We start from the raw sequence: 22,006 nt of genomic DNA, 5'->3' as shown, positions 1-22,006 counted from the left end.
TTTATTAAGCATTTTAATCCTATCCAAATCGCACTGGAAAGGTATTAAAAGGTTTGTTGTGTGTGTGCGTGGGTCTGTGCCTGTGTGTGGTGGGTAGGATGGTGACAACATTAGGGATGATATAATTATGTATATTTTCATTTTGAGACAATGGAATAAAGGGTCATGAGAAGAGAATAGAGGACTTGAATGACCTGCTGAAATCTCTGTAGTAGTTCATGTGAGAAATAATGGTGGTTTATAGCCTTGATTTGGGAAATGATAGGAGAGAGAGAAAAAATGGATATGCCAAAAATAAGAAGCATTTGCGGATGGGTTGAATATGATGGGTGTTGAAGAAGAAAAAGTGGCAAGATAGTTCTTAGCTTTCTGGCTTGGGCAGATGGAGTGATTCTGATATTACAAACAAAAACAGATGTATTAGCTAATATAACTGATGGCATAAGGTGAAGTTGACTTCATGATTATCTGGTCCAGAAAAACATGAGTTTTCAACATTCCCACTTACTCTAGCTTTCTCGTGTTTGTTCCATGGTGTAGTGGAAGACTCATTCTTACCCACAACAGATAAGCATTCTTTATCAATTTGATGACCTAGCCTCAGACAAATCCATGGTTCCTAATCCCAACTCCCAGGGATCTTCACCTTTCCAGCCCTGGACCACCCACTGATATCTGTGATTCTGGCGTTTTCAGTATACTCTCTCCAAACCCCACTACTAAGCTCTTATTAAAAACTTTCTTTTAAATGGAGCCATCCTTATTTTAAGCAATTTAAAACTTACACATAAAATATTTTGAATATTAAACATATTAGATATTATCTCTACATATAGAGATGATAAATTTAGGATAAAGTGAAATACAATTTCTACAAGAGATAATAAATAAGGGACTCTATTTTTGAGGTGGCTACAATGAAAGCATATGAGGTCTGACTATTAAGTTCACAAACTCATCCTAGAAAAAGTGCTACGTACCTCATTACTGAATATAAAAATCACTACGGTCACCTTAGAAGTACTCCTCTTGGGAAGCTATGCATCAACGCCAGTGCCTAGTCTACACTCAAAGCAATTTTGGAACTCTTTTTCTGGAATGGCCATCAGACCTTTTGTCATATTACCTTTGATGTCCTGAATGTCATCAAAATGTCTTCCTTTCAATATTTCCTTTATCTTTGGGTAAAGAAATAAGTCATTGGGGGTGAGGTCAAGTCAGTAGGGAGGGTGTTCCAATACAGTTATTTGTTTACTGGCTAAAGACTCTCTCACAGACAGTACCATGTGAGCTGGTGCATTGTTGTGATGCAAGAGACATGAATAGTTGGCGAAAAGTTCCGGTCATCTAACTTTTTCATGCAACCTTTTCAGAACTTCCAAATGGTAAACTTGGTTAACTGTTTCTCCAGTTGGTACAAATTCATAGTGAATAATCCCTCTGGTGTCCAAAAAGGTTAGCAACATCGTTTTGACTCTTGACTTGGACTGACAGAACTTTTTTAGTCTTGGAGAATTGTCTGACTTCCATTGTGCACTTTGACACTTTGTTTCAGGTCGTATTGGTACACCCATATTTCATCACCAGTGACAAAACAGCTCAAAACATCGTCTTGCCTGTCCAAAATGTCTTGGCAAACTTTGACTCTCTTTTGCTTTTGTTTGTCAGTGAGCTTTCGGACAATTTTTGCACACACCTTTCTCATGCCAAGATTTTCAGTTAAGATTTTCCTGTTTCTCTATCAATGTTTACTTGGTCTGCTATGCTTCTCACAGTCAGCACAATTCAACAATTTTTTGTAATGTTTTCATCACTTCTGCTTGTTACTGGCCTCCCGGACCTGTCTTCCTCAGTGTCACATTCTCTCCCCTCAGAAAAATGTTTAATCCATTTGAACACTGCCGTTTTCTTCATGGCATTATCCCCATAAACTTGGACTAACATGTCCCTGATTTCACTTCCACTCTTGCCAAATTTAACAAGAAATTTAATGTTTTTTTGTTGCTCTAATTCAAGCTCAGACATTCTTGCAACAGCACACAAAATCACGCAGCAACAATAATGAACGCCACTCAGCAAGACACCGCCACAGGTTGATACAAACACAGCTGTGAGACACTGATATACCAAGGTTACGAAACCTTACCGAGCTGTTTGTACAGTGCTGCCAACATAAGTGCACGGTGGCAAGTTCGCAAACTTAATTGTCAGACCTCATAGTTAGCATGATTTGGATATATCCCAAGATAATAAATTCACAAAGGATTTTTTGGGAGAATAGAAATTGAGTTTATTCACTTAGTGCTTGCTGTATTCTAGGCATTGTCCTAGTATTTCTACACATAGTATCACCTCTACTCCTTGATTAATTTTGAGGGGGAAAATGGAAAATTCTCCATATTACACACAAAGGAGCTGAGTTTACAGTGACTTGCTCCACACTGAATTCCTGGGGACTGATGTTACTCTGCCACACAGTAGGTTCAGTAAATAATTTTTTAGCAGATTAATGAAAGTATGAATGAGTGAATGAATGAATGAATGAAAGAAGCCTTCATACAAAATCTTTTTTTGTGCCATTGGCAATAAGGAGATCCTGGGCAGGGTGTTTTAAGAGTATGACTCAGTAAAGCAGTTCTTAATGTTTTGTAAGTTGAGAACTATATTTCAAATCATTTTACTTCCCTTTAAAACTAATCTCAATACCTTATTCTGATTTTTTTGTTTTCTTTCCACCTCCATCATTTTAGGTTCCATGTATCTGATTTCTCCAATTTGTGTCTTGAATCCATTCTAAATGTTTGTCCAGAAGTACATACTCTTCACATATACATATTATTCACAATTCCCTGTACCCTCGATAGCAGTCTATCTCCTTTCCAAATATTTCAACTTTGAAACTCAAAATCATCTTATTTTTTAAGAATGAGCATTTTTCAAATGCTATTGTAGGAGTTTGAAGGATGAAAGACATTAAAATGGCTCACTATGACTTCCTTTTGTAAACTTGCTGTACCCAGCAAGGAACAGAGGGAAGAAGAACATACCTGGCCTCCAGTGGGATTGAGGACATTTTTTCAGTTGTCTACCTGCTCACCACTAATGGCAGACCATTCTGGATTACAAACACCTCTAAATGTCCCCTCACACATTATTTGAGAACAAGTAGGATAACTGATGCCTGCCATGCTGTTTGGTAGGCTCTGATCCATGGTCTAACCCGTGTAATCCTCACTACAACTCTATGATGTATTTACCATTATTATTCCCATTTTATAGATGGGAGAACCCAAAGGCAGAAAGTGAAAGTTATTGTGGCAGGTCACATGGCAAGGAAATGGCAGCATCAGGATCCAAATTCTGATCATCTGGCTCAAGAGACTGTGCTCCTAACCTCAGGCATGACTGCCTCTCAAAAAATAATTTTAAAGGAGTAATCCCTGGCTTTGCTATCCATAGAAATCATTAATGCATATGTTAATGATGCATCTTTTTTTGAAGATAGTATTGCTGTGGAAGTCATGAAAGCTCCTCTAAATAAATACCACTGAAAAGGCCAGTTTCCTGAACATGATTGTTAAAAACAATTCGATTGATCTTTGTTTTTGTATTATTTGATTTTTTTCTGTGTCTAAATTCAATTGTAAAGAGGAAACCTAACAGTTTTTTTAATCCCCTTACATGTTTAAAATATAATGTAATTTTCCAATTATTAATATTAATTGTCAAGGTCTATTTTTATTTAAAAAATCCATTTTTTTGGTTGACTAAATTTGACATCACCCTCCCATAACAGAGGCAGTATGTAGTATTGGACATTAAGAAACTACTCCTGGTAGTTGGTAATTTTTCTGGAGAAGCTGAAGAGGGGGGCAAAAAGCCCCTCAGAGGTGCCTGGAGAGTAAATGCACCCTTTCTTCCAATGGCGGCGAGCACCAAGTATGCAGAGAGCCATCCATCCCCATCAGGGGTCTTCCTTGCCCGCCATTCCCCAGCCCTACTGCTCTACAAAGGGTAGATCATTAAGCCATCCAGTGGTGGGGAGTATTTTCATATAGCTGTTGCCCTTTATAGCAGTCTGGCAGTGAGTGACCATAATAAATTATGCACTGCTCTGTGAGACTGTGACACAATGCACTGGCGGAACAGCAGGGGTGTTAGAAAATCCATTATTTGAAATTTTTGTTTCTTTTTCTTACTAGATTCCATGCTGCTCTTTTCCTGTCATCTTGTTCCTTTTTTTCCTGTCTATTGTTTTGAGGGTTTTGTGTCTGACAGTTCTTTTCTCCAGCTGGCTTTGTGCTTTTTGTTACTTTGTTTCTGCCTTCGTGGGCTCCCCACCCCCCTTTCTCTGTCTTGTGTGCTGCGAGCCTCCTCCTTTTCTGTCATGCAGTCATTTGCTTTACTTTTCTTTCTTTTTTTGCCTTATTGTCTCATATGACGCAGAAAAACAAATTCTCTTTTTGTCGGCATTCTTTTACATGGTGTTATGTGGTTGTCATTTTCCCTTCAGCATAGATTCACTGTGTGTACTATTCATTTTGGTTCCAAGAATCCCAAACACATGTCCAGAGGAGTGCCAAAGCCGATGGCTATAAAAACAATCAAAGCAACCAGAAGAACAGTTCTTTGAGAATAGTGCAGACCTATTTCTTCCCTCTAGATCAATTCACATGGAATCTGTAAGTTTTTGTTCCTCAATTCAGATTATTCAGTGTTTTCATCTTTTCTCCAAAAGTAGATCTATATACCAAAGTGACAATCGTTTTGACACTAATCCTTGCAATTCTACCTATCTCCTTTTTCCGTTTTTGTTTTTCCATGGATGAACACAGCCTGAAAAGGTAGTCCTGGTAGTTGGAACATTCACTGATTCAGTTAATTAACTAGTTATTAATTGAGCAACTGTTATTTGGCAATAATTGTGCAGGTGTTGAGGATACTGTATACCATCAGTTTTGTTCTCCCTTTTTGCATTCCTTAGTTGGTCAAGTCCCTTGTTCCCAATTTTTTTCCTTTCTGTGGACACATCATATTATTTGTCATCTTGCCTTCTCCATTTTTCTCTTCTTGATCCTTTTGGATCTAGCATTCCTATTTTGTATTTAGATTTACTTATAGACAACTTCCAATTTTCTGCCTAAATTCACTGCATTGGATTAGACAGCTCAAATCTCCTTGGCAGTGAATACCCTAGAATATGCCAGATTCTTCAATCCCATTTTTGTGTTGTAGTTAAAAACAATCCTCATCTCTGGTGTGGCTATGGATTTTTTTAAATATTTGCAATTGCTGAGTTTAATTGTATAGCTATGTGTGCTTACATCAGTGAATTCAATCAAAATCTACAATTAAACTCGCCCTTTCACAGTATTTACTTCCTTTTTCTTTTAGATGCTTTTCTCTGTTTTCTTTTATTTGCTTGGTTATTTTCTCTTTTTATAAATTTACTCCGTTCTAATCCTCTTTCTCCTAGGTCACCTTTGATTTTCTGTATCTATTACTATTGTATTTTTTATATATTTTTACTTTATTGTATTACAGGATTATTGCTGTTTTTATTTTTGTTGTGATTGTTACTTCAAACAAGAATTGCTATAGTCACTCAAAAAAGTTAGTTTACTGTTTTCTACCACTTACATGATTTCTTCTATTTCTGTACTAGTTTCCTTTATATTTTTAATCTCTCCACTCTTCTGCATGTCTATAAATTTCCAGTTCAGTGTTTCTTTCATTCTTTGATTTGTTTTCTATTTTTCTTGCCCCTTTGAATTCTCCACCTTAACATTTTCCTGTATCAGTTTTCTTTCTTCCTTTTCTTTTGTTTTTAAGAAACACGGTCCCTTTAATATCATTTTGCAAATGCTATGGACACTTTTATTTTATTTTGACTAGTTGAGCTTTCAGAGTAAATTCTCCAACTTGTAATGTAGTTCATTCTATGCACCCACAAGAAGAATAAGTCAGTTGTCTTTCCAGGTTCCAAATGTAGGAAAATGACCACATTACATTCTCAAATATTTCATGCTTTCAATTTTTAATTATTTTCTTTTTAGTTGGGGGAAGAGAAGAGGGAAGAACAGCAATGAAGATAGCTGTAAAAGTGAAAGGGAAATAAAATAATAGACTGAAAGTAAATAAGTAAATCTGTTAATTAGGGCACTTGCATCCTTAAAGGATGTCACAGGGAGACTATTTTTGGTGACAGGATTAAAGAGAAGTTCCCCAAACCCCCCACAGGTTCATCCCTAAAGGGCAGGGCTTTTATAGCCAGTTCCACCAAACAAAACTGACTTTCGTTATTAAGTTCATGCAGATACCCTGTAGAGTTCCATTCATTTAATTACTAAATGGCTCTGCCTTGACAAGGCATTGTATGCTTTTTGACACGGTGCCCTAATTTTTAAAAGTTAACAGTATCAGTCTCTTTTGAATCTCCTATTGCATTTTTGTCAACCAGATTCCATTTATGACAAACACTTGAGTAAATGCCTTGAATATTGCCTTGACTAGTGCCAGGTTTAACACAAAACCTGTCATCTTTAAAAACAACCTCTCCAAAAATAAGCTATTGATTTATCTGTTAATTTATTTCACTGAACCCTATACCCAAATCTTAGATCTTGGATTTGTCAAATGGGATAGTTGCCTACAACACTTGTCCAGTCTTATATGTGGATGAGTAAATATAAAAATGTTATGGGCAGCTCACATTTCAGTATAAACTATGAACATAAGACAGAAAGTAAATAAATTCGGAGGGCTAGTTTTTTGTTTTGTTTTTTAGTGATTGTATACAGTGTTAAACTTTCAATTAAGAAGCTTTTAAGTAAGGTGCTTTGGACTAAATCTTACGACATGAGTATTTAAGTCCTTACTTCTCACTACCAATAAATATCCCAGCCAGTATTATAATAAAGTTTAATTTTATTTAGTTAAAAAGGAACTTTCGATTTCTTTATGACTTTCTTTTCCTTTGGTCACCCTTCCCTGTCATTCTTACTGTTCTTTCTCTCCTAGCCTTCAAGAGGAGCAGGCCCCAAAGCCTGAGACTACTTTCGTCTCACTAAATTAAAAAAAAAAAAAAGTTTACTCATATTTAACTTTAGCATTATATCTCTTTAATTATGTTTCTTCTCTTTATGCTTACTTAGCATTTTTTTGGTTTGAATCTGCCTCATGGTTTCTGATTCTCTTAAAATCATCTCTATTGTTTTTTTATAAGAACTTGTAAGGTTGCCTTACACTGTTGACAACAAATAGCTCTCATTTTTTTGAGAGTTTATTATACGCCAGGAAATGTGTTAACATTTTAGGTAGATTATATTATTTAATTCACAACCAAGCCTCTGAGCTAGTACTGCCATTATCCCTGTTTTTCCAGATAAAGAAACCTAAGCATAAAAAGGCTAAGCAATTTGTCCAAAGTTCTGCAGCCAGGAAGTGGCCAAACCAGGACTTGGAGTCGGTGTCCGACTGCAGGCCTGCTCACTGCACCACTGTTCCATAGCTCCTCTTGTAAAATGTTGCCGGTTTATGTTAATTTGCTTTTAATGGATGCAAGAATAGGATGGAAGAATAGGTGCTTCCCTCACTGGATCTTTCTTCATTATAATTCGAATGAGAGCAGAATTGTATGTATATGGAGGGTTGAATCTTTTGGTGTTAACCTGTTGATCCATATTCAGCTGGCCACTGTCTTCTTGTTTTCCTTCTGCCCACCAACTATATGAGATTAGTTTTCACATGAAAGTAACTCTTGTTTTATCTCCATTACTAGAGTAAACACTTTCTAAGGGCAAGGTCTCTGGCACTGTCTTTTTAATATCCTTCCTAGTGCCTTCTATATTAACAGTTTCCAAGTAAAGGGCCAAAATTATAGGTCCTGCAGGAGGAGCACTCCCAGGCACTATTGCTGCTCAGTGCTCATGTGATAACAGATGTTTTCCCCATAATACAGGAGAAAAGAAGGCAGAGCATCACTCTTCCTTCGATGCAGGCATCTTCTAGTCCTTCCCAAGTGGTCTGTTTTGCAAGAACTTCATTTAGTTTTACACATTTTCATTTTCCTCCTTCGCTGAAATTGGGTATAAAAGAGGAAGCAGGATAACTTGGCTAAGCAGTTAACTGTTTTATTTTGTAGACTCCAACAATCTCATGTACTTGAAAAGGTTTTGTAGGATTTTTAGTAAATACTCCCAAAGAGCTTATGTTTTTATTTTGAATTATAATTCAACAACATTTAATCCTTTGTCATTGCATTGTCAGACAAGTTTTAATTGAATTATTCAAAACATGAAACAAAAGGAAATAATTGTAGATAGCACACTAATATTAGCAGAATTAGCAGAGTGCTGAGAATTATTAAAGAGGACATTATGTTTGTTAATCGGGCATTTAATTTTGCTTCTGTTTGTTGATGGAAAACATCCTCTTGGAAAGGATTTTTTTAAAAAACCTCAATTGTGACAGTGCCTTCTTAACATCCATGAATATATTGTACAAGCAAAAGCTGTTTGAAACCTAATTAGTCAAAAAGATTCTTAATTTCCATTTTAACTATAGAATGGCTGACCCACATTCCAGTCTGATTGGTCTTTAATGCACAGGAAAAGCAGGCCTTCCAAAATTGGCCTTAAAAAATGAGAACTGGAGGAAAGATTTTAACCTATTACAGACTATATAGTCCAAAAAAGAAGAAGAAGAAGAAAAAAAAAAAAACAGGAAATACCCTCTCAACTCCTTTTATGAGGCAGGCATAACCTTGATATCGCAAGGTCAGTATGAGAAAGGAAATTGCAGGCTAATTTCACTCGTGAAAATTGATACAAAATACCAAACAAAATATTAACATGTTGAATCCAGCAGAGTATCAAAAAATGTGAACATGGAATGACCATGTGGGGCTTACCTCAATAAAGCAAAGTTGAGGTAACTAACTAACTGAATAACTAACTAACTAACTAACTAACTAACTAAATAAATAAATAAATAAATAAAATTAATGCAAATCATCACATAAACTGGAAAAGGAAAAAAATCATATGATCATCTCAGTAGATGCAGAAAAAACATTTGATAAAATTCAACATCTATTCATAACTTTAAAAACATCTTAGAAAACTATGAATAGGAAGAAAATTCCTCAAAGTGATTAAACATATTTGTGAAATAACTGCAGAAAATATAAAACTTAATGGTGAAATGTGGTGAGCATTTTTTTAAGAACAGAAATGAAATAAAGATGCCAACTATTTGCATATCTATTCTTCGTTGTATTAAACATACAGCGCCAATGCAGTATGGCTAGAAAAAATTTTTTTAAATAAAATGAAAGTGTAAAAATAAAAATAATATGAGAATTGGAAAAAATTAAATTATGCACATATCTTCTGATTATCTAGAATAAAATCTAAAATAATACACTGATAAATGATTAGAATTAATAAGAGAGTTTAGAAAAATTGCTGGGGAAAAAATCTATAAGGAAACATCAATTTCATGTCTATACACTAGCAACACCAAGTTAGAAATGTATATAAAAAACTATATGCTATTTTGCATTAAAAATAGGAGTAAGAGATAATATAACAAAATATGTGTGCAATTATTATGTGGAAAAATTAACGAATCTTTATTGAAAGTTATTTAAGAAATATAAAAAATGGAAAATACCATGTTCAGGAATTAGATATTGTAAAACAGATTTTCATTTTTTCCAGATTATTCACTAGAGTCATTGCAGACCCAATCAAAATCCCAGCAGAATTATTTTATTGAATTTGACCAACTGACTCTAAAGTTTATATGGATGATAAAGAGGATAAAATAGCCAAGGCATTCAATAATAATATTACAATAATAGAAAAGATTTATATAGCATTTTTTCTGTGCTACACATTGTTCTAAGCACTTAATATATATAATGAGTTGGACTTAGTCACTATCAAAAATTCTTATAAAGCTACTGCTCTTAAGATAGTGGTTTTGGCACAGATTTAGGTAGATTGTACAAAGTTGCAGAATATAGAATTCATTAAAAAAGATCCCAGACACGTATGGAAACTTGATTTACATCAGCTGTTATTGCCAGCCACTGAAAAAATGTTGAATTATTAACTAAATGGTACTAGGACAATCGTTATCTATACCCAGAAATCAACTACAAGTAATTATAGACCTAAATATCGTAGGCAATACTGTAAATGTTTAGAAAACAAGACTAGAGTGTGTGTTATTGACCTTACGATTTGGAACAAGGCATGATCCTTTAAACAAAGCAGAAAAAACAAATCGTAAATGAAAAGTCTGATAACAAATACCATAAAGAGAGTGAAAAGACAAAAAACAAACTGGAAATAAGCATTTGCTCTACAAACAACTAACAGAAGAGTAATATTTAGAATGTATACATTTCTTAAAATTAAGAAGAAAAAGGCAAACAGTTCAATAGAAAAATGGGGAAAACAATGGAACAGCCACATGACAAAAGAGACAGTGATACATAAAAATTATAAACAACCAAATGCCCATCTACAATAGTAAAATATAGAAGAACTTGTAATGATATGATGGAATATTTTATAGCAATACTAAATGAATGTCATATACCTACAAACAAACACATAAATGAATCTTAGGACCATAATGTTGAGATGAAAAAGGAAGTTGAGGAAGAAAAAATAAGAGTATTTTTCCATGTATATATAATATAAAAGCATTTCATATTAAAGTATATGTTTTTTAGGGATGTAAATGTATGTAGTAAAACTATGTTTAAAAGCAAGGGAATGAGAAATACAAATATTTTTATGTAAAAGTATTTTATGAATATTGTTTTGTATTCTATTTAAATCATGGGAAAAAAACCTATTTTAAAATACTTGCAATGTGTTGGGAAAACCTTTAAAAACACACGACCGAAGTGCAAGTGATTTCATTTCATTGTTGCTTTTGTACTTCCATAGGCAGATTGCAGAGAGCACAGATTCCAGAATTGGATTCCTGGTTTTAGGCTCTGTGCATCCTATATATTATCATAAAGCAAGTGATCTTGCATTCATTTCCTCTTCCATAAAATGCAGTTAATAATAGCACTCATCTCCTAGAGTCATAGTAAAGATTAAAATACATGTAACATATTTACAAGAATAGACCCTATTTGCACACATAATTGCAATTGAGGTACCCAACACTTTTCTTCCCGCTGTTTCCCACTTGTCAGTTAAAGGACATTTTCTTGCATTCCCGTAGTCATTATGATCCAGTAGAGGATATGAGTTATGAGAGGAAGCGGATCGAGCATCTCTGCTTTCATTCAGTTTTTATTTTGAGTTTTCAAAATGAAATTTTGCTTGGTGAAAGGATTTTAGTATATTCTTATTTTTGTTTTGTTTTGATTAAAGTTTGAAAATCGTAGTTGTGGATGAACATTTAGAGGTGTAGAAAACTGCCCAGGCTATGTTGTTAAGTGAACAGAAGAGGTGGCAGAAGAGAATGGACAGAATGATCTTATGTCATCATTGATGCTACTGAAAAAACATATGCCAAAAATAGTATCCCTATGTGGGTAGAAATATGGACAGCTTTCATCTTCTTTTGACCTACATGTATTTTATAAAATGAGCATTCATTATTCATGTAAACTGGAAAACACACACACACACACACACACACACACACAGATTAGATGAAAAGATACTCAACCCAGCCAGTCAGATAGAACTGCAAATGAAACCAGCACAGATACTCAATTTTTCACCAACTAGACTGGCAGAATGATGGCCTTCTTTGCTCTTGAGGGTGTGGGTAAGCAGGCACTTTCACATCTTGTTAGTGGGGAAGTAAAATGCACCACTCCCTAGGCAAGTATTTTCCCAAAGCTGAACAGCTTTCAGGGCATGAACTTTTAGGCCCAATAATCCAATTCTAGGAATCTATCCTATAAAAAATCTTAGTATATGCACAAACATGGTTAATATAATGCAATGCAGCACTGTTCGTAATAACACAAAAACTGGAAACAACTTAAATGTTCATCTTTAACAGGAAAATAAAAGTAAACTATGGCACATTCATACAACAGGATACTCTGCCACTATTGAAAAGAATGAGCTAAATCTCTATGTTTTGATCAGAGGAGAAAAATCAAAACTAAGTGTCATGTATATCAATGTGTGTGGTGTGTGTATATACATATATAAAAACAGAAATATCTATACATGTATAAATATATAAATATACACACACACACAGTGCAAAGCAAACAATGGAATCTTTGCTAAATAATAATATGTAAGTATATATAGATATGCCTATATAAATGTAGGGTAAAAAAGGAAAAGAATACAAACTAGTAGTTAGAAACTCTGGGATTTGGAAAGGGGGAAATTTTATTTCTTATTTTATATAATTGTCAATATAGGAATAATTGTTAATTCTTGTCTGTTTTAAAATATAAAATCTCAATTAGTCGTATTTTAAAAGGATATTTTTATGTTTGAGTGCATAAGATGTGACTCTGTAGTTAAAATAATTTCACTACCATCATTGTTATTAAGCTTTGAAATACTATTCCATGGCATTAACTCAGGCCCAAATGTTGGTCTATCTATTCAAAGAATAAACCAGGTTTATTTGGAAATATATCGCCCCATTGCCAAAATTCCTTAGATTGATTACTAACAGGTACAATTTGATTTTTAGAAAGACTCACATTATTTTTTTTTTTTAAGAAATCTGATCAATGATTATCCTAAACTCATTTACTTGATCTAGGATTCCTTTCTATGAAATAGTCCAAAACTGGCTGCTGTCCATCGAATGAGAAGTATAATTTGATGGTGCTCTATAAATGCTTAATGCTAATATATTAATCAATAATAATTAAAATTATTAGAGTAATTTAAAAAATAAAATGCTTGTTAAAAATATTTACAGTGTACACAGTACATGAAACTTAATTTACCATTTACCAGTAGGATAAATAAGTAATAAATCATGATATAAACAAGTTGGAATTGTAAAGACTACTAGACATTTTTTATTTGCCATTGCTTTTGTGAAGATTTATAATATCTTACCAGCTATTTTCTGCCTATTTATTATAGTGAGGGGATTTTTGTTCTTTCATACCTGAACTCCAGAGAAAGCCATGTGTAGCTTCTGCACCCATATATTAAAGAAGTTGTATGCTTTCCTTTAAAATTTCTCATGGAAGACATAAAACTAATCAAACCTTTCTCCCCTGTAGCTGGTAACCTCTGCATGAACTAAAAGGTTGAAATATTGTTTAATCATGCTCCATACCACTTTTTACAGTTATGAGAAACATTATTTTGCTACAATGGAAGCAACAAAACAAAGCGCTTTTACTCTGTGCGAGGAGAAATATATTTTTAAATTATTTATTATATTAAACAGCATGATTTCTTATGAAACTACATTTTCCTTTTCTGTATTTCAAATATTGCTTTGGGGAGAGAGGCGTGTTTTTAAAATGATGATGATACACGTGTAATCTGGGGGCCATGGACCCCTGTACTGACTTAGGACTCAGAGAAAAAGTAAGTGCTAATTTCAGTTGGCAATTTTTACTTGATTTCTTCAATTCAAATTCAACTACTATTAACCTTTGTTTGTGACAATTGAAGAGAATAATGGTTGAATTTGGGGCCTTTAATGTCATATTGAAATCAATAGCTGTAAATGGTAGTTGCCACAGTTCTAACTGATCTGTCACATTCAAACAAAAGAAGGCCTTTCTCAGTTCATAGAAGATAGCTGAGACAATTAAACACACACACAAGAATCGCAGAAGACCTTTGTAACATTGAGGAAATGTACTGATTCTCAGTTATTATAATAAGGTTTTATTTTGTGTGTTTTGTTTTTGTTTTGTTTGTTTTAATAATGTTTTTAAAAATACCTGAAACTGTAAGTCAAATACAGGACAGGTAGCAGATTTCATCCAGACCTCAAAAACCCCGGTCTCTGTCATAAAAATAAATTGAATTGTCCTTCTTAGAGTGGTGGTGAGAGTGAGTGGTGGGGGAGGAGACAGATGATAAGCCCCTTCATGAGCTGGCAAGGGCAGAAATTGCAAAAGCCGCTAAATAAAAACAACTCAAAACGCTTAGAGCCAGAGCTCTGCCTGCTGCTGACATTCCTCTTATCGTGTCTTCAACTCCCCACACAAATCCATCTTTCAGACTTCTGCACATTCATCAGTGTTAAACTTTCAGTGCTCAGTTCTGACCTTATCTTTGCCTTTCTTATTTTTACGGACATTTTGTGGATGCAAATTAAAGGATTTTAGTTCATGTCTTTCCATGCATGGTATTGATAAGCATATTCACCAGCTCTGAATCTAATACTGGTTATAATCATCTGGACATTGATTAATTCCATTAAGAACATAAGTCCACTTCTGCGTAGCATTATTAAGTACTATGAAGTATAATAAGAATGATTCAGTGCTTTATCAGAAAGAAAAAAACTTTGGTAATTTTCCCCCATATAATAATAACAGGTTTCCAGTTTTACTAAGGCATAATATGAAAAATTCTTATTCACTGAAATGCCATTCCAACCATCCTTTGATAGATTAAATTAGTTGTTCGTGGAAGTAAAACTAGAAAAATTCAATACTATAAGAATATAGATTAAAAAGAGGAAAGTAGACAAGATCATCTTTTTAACTTGCCTTAAGCAAAGGTACTATTTTTTCTCAGCTTATAAATTTATAAGACAATTTTTCAGCCTTAACATTTCCCAAAATTATTAGTTTAAGGACTTCGTGACTTTTTTAAAGAAATTATACTTCTCAGAAATAAACTCACTTAAGAGGAACATAATCAGTTTCTAATGGACCTTTTTTCCGACTTTATTTCCTCCCACTAGAGGGTGAGATTCCAAACTTTCAAATCAACTCCTTGGGACAAAAATCAGTAGTGTGCAGGCAAACTAGCTCAATGGAAAACAAACCCCTGATAAGTAGCATTTGCAGGTTTCTGTGGTATAAATGCTCCCATCATGACCAATTTCATGCTATAACCTGATGTCCCTGAACATAGAGTTGACCCCAGTCTACCACTGGGATAGTTAAGCTTCATCTATGGAAAGACCTAGTTCTGCAGCCCGATTAGCACTACTAGAGCACAGGCAACAGGAAAGGATGTGCCAATCTTCATCAAGGAGACAAACATCAAGAGATAAGATGGCTGACCGAGAAACAGGCTGTTCTTATGGGATCATCAAGCTTATCTTTTTTGAGATAAAGGAAATAAGGACCATTAACTTTGTAGGTAAAATTACAAAGTCTTTAGGGTAAATTTCACCTTTTAAAATGCTAAGCCAGAAAACTCAGAATCTTCATCTTTAATGGTGTCATCTGTGTTCTGTGAAAATTTAAGTATTTGACAATTCCATGGGTTCCTAAGTATATCCTACACTCACATCTTTTTCTTAAATTATATTATACTGAGGAAGAAAAGAAAGGCTTATTAGAAAAGTAACTTGTCAAGGCTTGTGCATTAGATATGAATCAGGATATCTGCATTAATTTGGAGCCTTTGCAATTCAACATGACATATTTGAAGATGTTTGTGTAATTCAATATACATGTCTGCATATATACATGGAGAAAAAGAGAGAGAGAGCATCTTGGGTTAGCTGGTCCTTTTTTGAATATATAACAAGACGACAAACTAGCCAAATGAGGCCAAATGACAGGAATGATAGTACAGCTAACTCCAGGAAATTGGGGACAAGAGTCAGATGCCACAGCATCCTCTCCATCTATTGAACCAATTTCTCTATTACTCACAGTTATTATTACTTTCCTACAAATATCAGTAGTGGTTGAAGGAGTATGGTAGGTGGTTAATGCATAGCCTTATTGGACTGTAGTAAAAAAAAAAAACTAAAAAAAACACCAGTGAATAAAACTACTATTTGGGGGAAACTACTGAGGTGTTCTTCATGTGGCCAATTGTATGTCCAGTCTATTCAAATGGGTATAGGAGAAAAATATGTGCTATGTGTGTTGCAGAGTTCTACAATTATCTATTAAATCAAACTTGTTATTTGTATCATTCAAATTATCTACATCCTTGCTTATTTTTCGGTCAGGCTGATTGGTCAAAATCTAAAGGAGGTGTATTAAAATCTCTATAATCATTGTGTTCTCATATATTTAACCCATTTGTTTAATAGAGTTATAAATCTCATGCTAAACCTTAAAACTTAAAGTTATGTTGTATGCCTTATCTTTTTGCTATATAGTTTGTGCATATTGTTTTGAGAATCATACCTATTACCATTATATAATATTGCTCATTTTTTTCATTAATGCTTTTGGTCTAGATTTTTACTCTTAATATTAGATTACCATTCCTGCATTTTTTTTTAGCTATTTTATTTTATTATTTTGACCAATTCTGGACTTTTTATTATTCAGCCTATTCAACATATAGTGGTAATTGATCTATATGACTTATTATTTCATATTATTTTGTGCTTACTATTTGTTTATTTTGGTTTTTTTCTTGTTTATTTTTCCTCACTTAATTTGGAATTCTTATTCTGTTCACAATATATAAAACAATATTTCTTGATTAGCATATCAAGTTCAGTATTGATGATGGCTTTCCTGAGACAGCCTACTTACCCATTTTACCCCTGAACCCCTCTTCCCTCTACTACTTTTAGGGACTTTTAGACTCCTTCTTTTCTTCATCCTGCTTTCTTCCCTCCACAGTTCTTGGGTTTTGCCTGAGTAGTTGAAAAATTTTACTTGCAGGTTTTTATGAAGCATTCATTATATAGATAGGTATAAATATATACATATATATTCAAATGTATAATTATATACATTTAATTTTAAAAACCATGTCTAAGTCTTGGTTATAGAATTGTCATCTTATAAATTAAAACGAATTGCTTAACCCTGTTTATTATACTATCCTTCTTTCTTCTTCCTCTTCTTGGGGAGAGATTTGCTACTGATTGAATTCTTATGAAGTTGAGAGTACTTTCTTGAGTATCTTCTGCATATAAGATACATGGTGGCATAGTTCTTAATCCTCGGATGTTGAAAACCACTGTTCTTTTTCCTTAACGTTTGAGTATTATATTGGCTGGTATAAAGATTCTTGGATCTTTTCTTTTAATAGTCGGATAATCTTTCTTTTGTAAGAAAACTATTTTTTGTTCTTGGTAAAAGAAAGAATTTTTTCATTATCATTGGAGGTCAGACATTTTCCTGATTATGTCTAGGTGTGTGGCTTTTTGTAAAATTAATTCTGTCTGAGTCTCAGTGAACCCATTCAGTCAAAAGACACATGCCTTCCTTCAACTCAGAGACTATTAATTCTGTTGCTTCCTTGATTATCTCTTTTATTCAAGCTTAATTTTTTTCCCCATCCAGAACTCATCTTCTTTGCAAGTTATGTCACCCATATTGTTCTACAAATCTCTTATTTTATTGATAATTTTCTTTTTTCCCCCTTTTTATTATCTAGACAAATAATTCAGTTCTCAGAAGTGGCTACTCTCTTTTTCAATTCTTCTATTTGATTTTAGAACTTGGAAAATCATTATTGTCCATTCAAGTAATTATTATTTTTACTTTCTAGTTGCATCTCCTTGAGAATACGTATTACATTTAAATTAACATTCTCCTCTATCTCACTCATTAGCTTTTCCTTAATAATCACTACCTATTCAGCTTGACCTCCTTTCCCACAAGTTACTGAGTCCATGAAATAGGTCCCCCTTTCCAAGACAAAGCTCTCTGTTAATTGCTTAATTCCAGCCTTGTCTACTTCTTTATTTTACTTACTTGTCTTACTTGTTTCTCCATCTTTTATATTTTTTCATTTTTCCATCTTTTATTATTATTATTATTATTATTATTATTATTATTATTATTATTATTATTAGGGAATGTTGGGGAACAGTGTGTTTCTCCAGGACCCATCAGATCCAAGTCAGGTAATTTTCCTTCAATATAGTTGTGGAGGGCGCAGCTCAGCTCCAAGTCGTTGCTGTTTTCAATCTTTAGTTGCAGGGGGCGCAACCCACAATCCGTGCGGGAATTGAACCGGCAACCTATTGTTAAGAGCTCGCGCTTTAACTAACTGAGCCATCCAGCCACCCCCATTTCTCCATCTTAATTCTTCTTTGACTTCCCTGTAATATAGGCTTTGTCACACAAGAGCAAGTCAGGATTTGAGTTTCTCCTGAGCTATGGTAAACTGGAAGGTTGTGGATGATATGGTGATTTTGTGAGCTAGTGATTATACACTAGCATACCTGAACCCATTCACTGAGAAGACTGAAAGCAGGTTCTGTGACTCTCTAGGTGCAATTGGGAGAAAGTCAGTTCCTCCCAAAATATGAATACTTGGAACAATTTATCCTATCTATACACCACCCTCCCACCTTCCGAAAACTGTCTGTCCAGCAGAATTAGGTAGCCTCACAGAGGAGCAGGTGAAATATTGGCAGATGTGCCCTTTTTTGCATGACTGGAGCCCCACTGGCCCATGTTGGCTAAGCCCTCTTCAGTGGCCAGGAATCTGCTGTATTAATGTCAGACCTGCTGAGACCTGTGCTCTTCTCCCTTCCCCAAGGTTAATGAAGCCTCGCACTTGCTCTCTTCTCTGGAAAATTCAAAGCTTCAGAGGTACTAGTCAGCTTATTTAGGTATTGCCTTTCTCTGGCAACTTTCTATCTTCCCAGAATCTATTTGCACAATTTTAATATTGCCATCAGGTGCAAAGTTTTAATCTTATACAAATTTTTACTTTTGCCTTTATTTTCTTCGGGTTATTTCTACCAAATCTAATTTTCCCAGTGTCTCAGTCAATATCTTTGGGGTTAAAATGGTAGGTCAAAATAATGGGATGATAGTGTCCTGATACTTCATCTACAAAATTCTGTAACATGGATGACATACTTAATAAACCATAATGAAAGAACCATCCACTTAGAAAATGAGGAGGCAATTAAGATATGGTTGCCAGTGGTACTAAGCAGAGATCACATTCTGTTTGTAGGTTTAGTGGTAACTCACTTTCCATGAGGTAAACCAAGCTCTTTATTTAGCCAGTCCAGCCGCCATAGGTTCAGGTTCTGTATGCTGAGGGATAGCTCCTGCCCAGTGTTGACACAGCCAAGCCTGTTAACATAGTTAAGTGGTGCATAGCCATTAAGCAGTCTCGCCATTTCACCAGACTTAGAATTCTCAGGCAGTACAGCTCTTTTCAAATCCTAGTCAGCTTCTTGTTAATTCCATTTGGGGCACTCTCTTAGCTGGAAACCAATTTCAAAAAATGTGTTGAGTTGTAATTCTTCAATTTAGACCTGCTTTAGTAGTTTCTTAGCAAAAGACCTAGGAGTTCAGCCCATTGGCTAAGATGTCTTTTGAAAATCTTCTGCCATAGAGCAGTGGGAGACAGTAGGGGTCTGTCCTGGGAGACCTAACTGAATGGATACATTGTAGCACAGAGTTGGGCTGGTATGTGGTGATCAGAGCAGAGGCAATTAGTACTTTTCTTTGGATGGGCAGTACAACCGGAGCTATTTGGTAGAGTCCTGAGGAGGATTTCTGCTTCCTCATTGCCCTAACTCCCCTGGGAATATTTCTCTCTAGTCAGCACTGCCCTTTAACTTCAGTGTCAGATAGAAGGGTCCCTCTTCCTTTCCAAGACGAACCTCTCTACTCATGTACTTAATCCCAGCCTTGTCTACTTCTTTCCTGTCTTACTTGCTTCCCCATCTTTTATATTTTTCATTTCTTTCTCTTCCTGGTCCCTTCCCATTCTCTTACATGCATGATAAAAATCCTGAAATAAACCTTACTCCAATCCTATCAACCTCTCAACACACCTGTCCATTTTCTTCATCACTTCATTGCCAGTCATCTAGAAAACTGTCTTCGTTTCTTCATCTTTCTCTCCAAACTCCTTCTGTCTGACTTTCCTCCCACTCTTCTCAAAACACTATCAGAAATGTTACCAAAAACATTTTTGTAATGTTCTACTGTGTCTTCTCCTGCTCAGAATTTGATCTTATTTAAAGACTCTTCTTGTAATGATTTCCTTTTTTAAGAGGTATACATTTCTTGTTCATTTTCCATCTCTCTAAGCACTTTTGTCCTCCCTTTTCTGGTCTATTTTCACCTTGTTTCTAAGTCAGGACTAGAACTCAGGTTTCCTGGCTCCTGGTTTAATTCTGTTTCCTTGACATTATGTAAAGATGTTGGCATACCCATTCATTCTACACTTATTGAGCACTTACTAGATATAAAAACCATTGGGTTTAATTTCTGGTGGCTTTTCTATACTTGGTTCTTTAAATAATTTTGTGATTATATTTAAAGCACTGTTGTAAGATTTTAAAAATTTATTTGTGCTCATCAATATGGTATCCACCTGTTCACTGTCAGGCTTTGAACTGGCTGCAAGGTGTGATTCAAGACGCACTTCCTAACAGCTTCAGTATATTTTTTCTACAGTTGCGCCGTAGTGTCTGAATTATCCACCATGATTGAGTCATTTTGGGGGGTGGAGACATTGTTACATTGTTGCTTTCTTTTTAAAAATTTGAATAGTCTTTATGAGGGAGGAAAAAATCCTTAAGCTGTTCATAACTTCATGATTTAAATTTCTGAAACAAGTTAACATTGAAGAGTGACTGAGATATAAGACAGGATACAAGACACAGGGGATAAAATAGCCCATGGGAGTGAAAGGGAGAAGGAGGTCTGGGTCACCTCACACATCACTGCGACGGCGGTGGAGGAATGGAAGAAGAAAATCAGGAAGAGTAAATTGAGTCAAGTGTCTTTGTCTTGAAAAGGCACATGGACTCATTTTAGGGAATGCAGCAGCTGTACTATTGTATTTTCCAACCAATGTTATTTTTAAATGTAAGGAATGTCGAGTTATCCTTGGTTCTGTCAGTGAATCGGCCGAGTAGAGGAGGTAATGCAGAGGACTTGGGGACCAACCGAGCCAGAGCACTGCCATAAGTAGAGCAGGCTCTTGGGTATTGACCACTCTATAATGAATACCACATGGTGATGTATTTTGTCATTTTAAGGAGAAATGTAGTTGTTCCAAGGAGAAACAAAAATGCTATCATGTCTGAACAGGTAACTGTCTTCAATCCTTTTAAAGAATTGCTAAGAAAGAAGATAAGAGCTAAAATTTCTCCCCCAATAATTTCTGAAGATTAATATCATGTGTGAGGCTCTTTTTAAAAAGTCTATGGACCCCTTTACCCTGAGAATCTTCAGGAATTCTGGGCCCAGGCATCTGTGTGTGTGTGTGTGTGTGTGTGTGTGTGTGTGTGTGAGAGAGAGAGAGAGAGAGAGAGAGAGAGAGACAGAGAGACAGAGAGACAGAGAGACAGAGACAGAGACAGAGACACAGAGAGAGAGAGAGAGAGAGAGAGAGAGAGAGGGAGAGATTGTGATGCACAGCCATTGTTGAGTTTGATTAGATAAACTGCAGCCCTGGCAAGAAGAGAGGAGACTCTGCTTCCTTATACGAATCAACGTCTAATTAAATTTAGGAAGCAGCGTCTACAAAAGCTCACAGCAAAGCTTCCTGTGCATGCTGCAAAGGAACATGATGAGAAACAAAGGAAGTACCCTCTCCAGAAGCATGTCACAGAGATAGGCATCCTGTCTTATTTAAAAACTTACAGTGTGGGTCCAATTTCCCCCCACCTCGCCACAAAACCTCCCTGTTACAACACTTAAACACTCTGCTTTTTCCATTATGCACTAGGCTTTCCTGTCCCCCAAACACCTGTGTTTGTGGCACAGATTTCCTTCCAAGGACAGATATGAATATCTCCACTGATCACTGCTGCTCAGTGACCTTTTCTTTTTCTGAGCTCTGCAGCAGTTTGTTCTGTCACATATCTGGTAAGTGACAGAGCCAGGAAAACAGAGGTATTGCTGATTCCAGTCCTGTATTCTTTTCACTATGTC

At 35.2% G+C, this 22,006-nt stretch overlaps 1 protein-coding gene across 1 annotated transcript in view; it reads left to right on the top strand.

Moving 5' to 3' along the window:
* The window catches only part of DPYD (dihydropyrimidine dehydrogenase), an 830,145-nt gene that overhangs the window by 525,707 nt on the left and 282,432 nt on the right, over positions 1 to 22,006 (top strand).

Source organism: Rhinolophus ferrumequinum, chromosome 22 (assembly GCF_004115265.2).
Source record: "Rhinolophus ferrumequinum isolate MPI-CBG mRhiFer1 chromosome 22, mRhiFer1_v1.p, whole genome shotgun sequence".
NCBI lineage: Eukaryota > Metazoa > Chordata > Mammalia > Chiroptera > Rhinolophidae > Rhinolophus > Rhinolophus ferrumequinum.
Note: the sequence above shows the minus strand (reverse complement) of the source record. Positions and strands in the feature narration are given on the sequence as shown.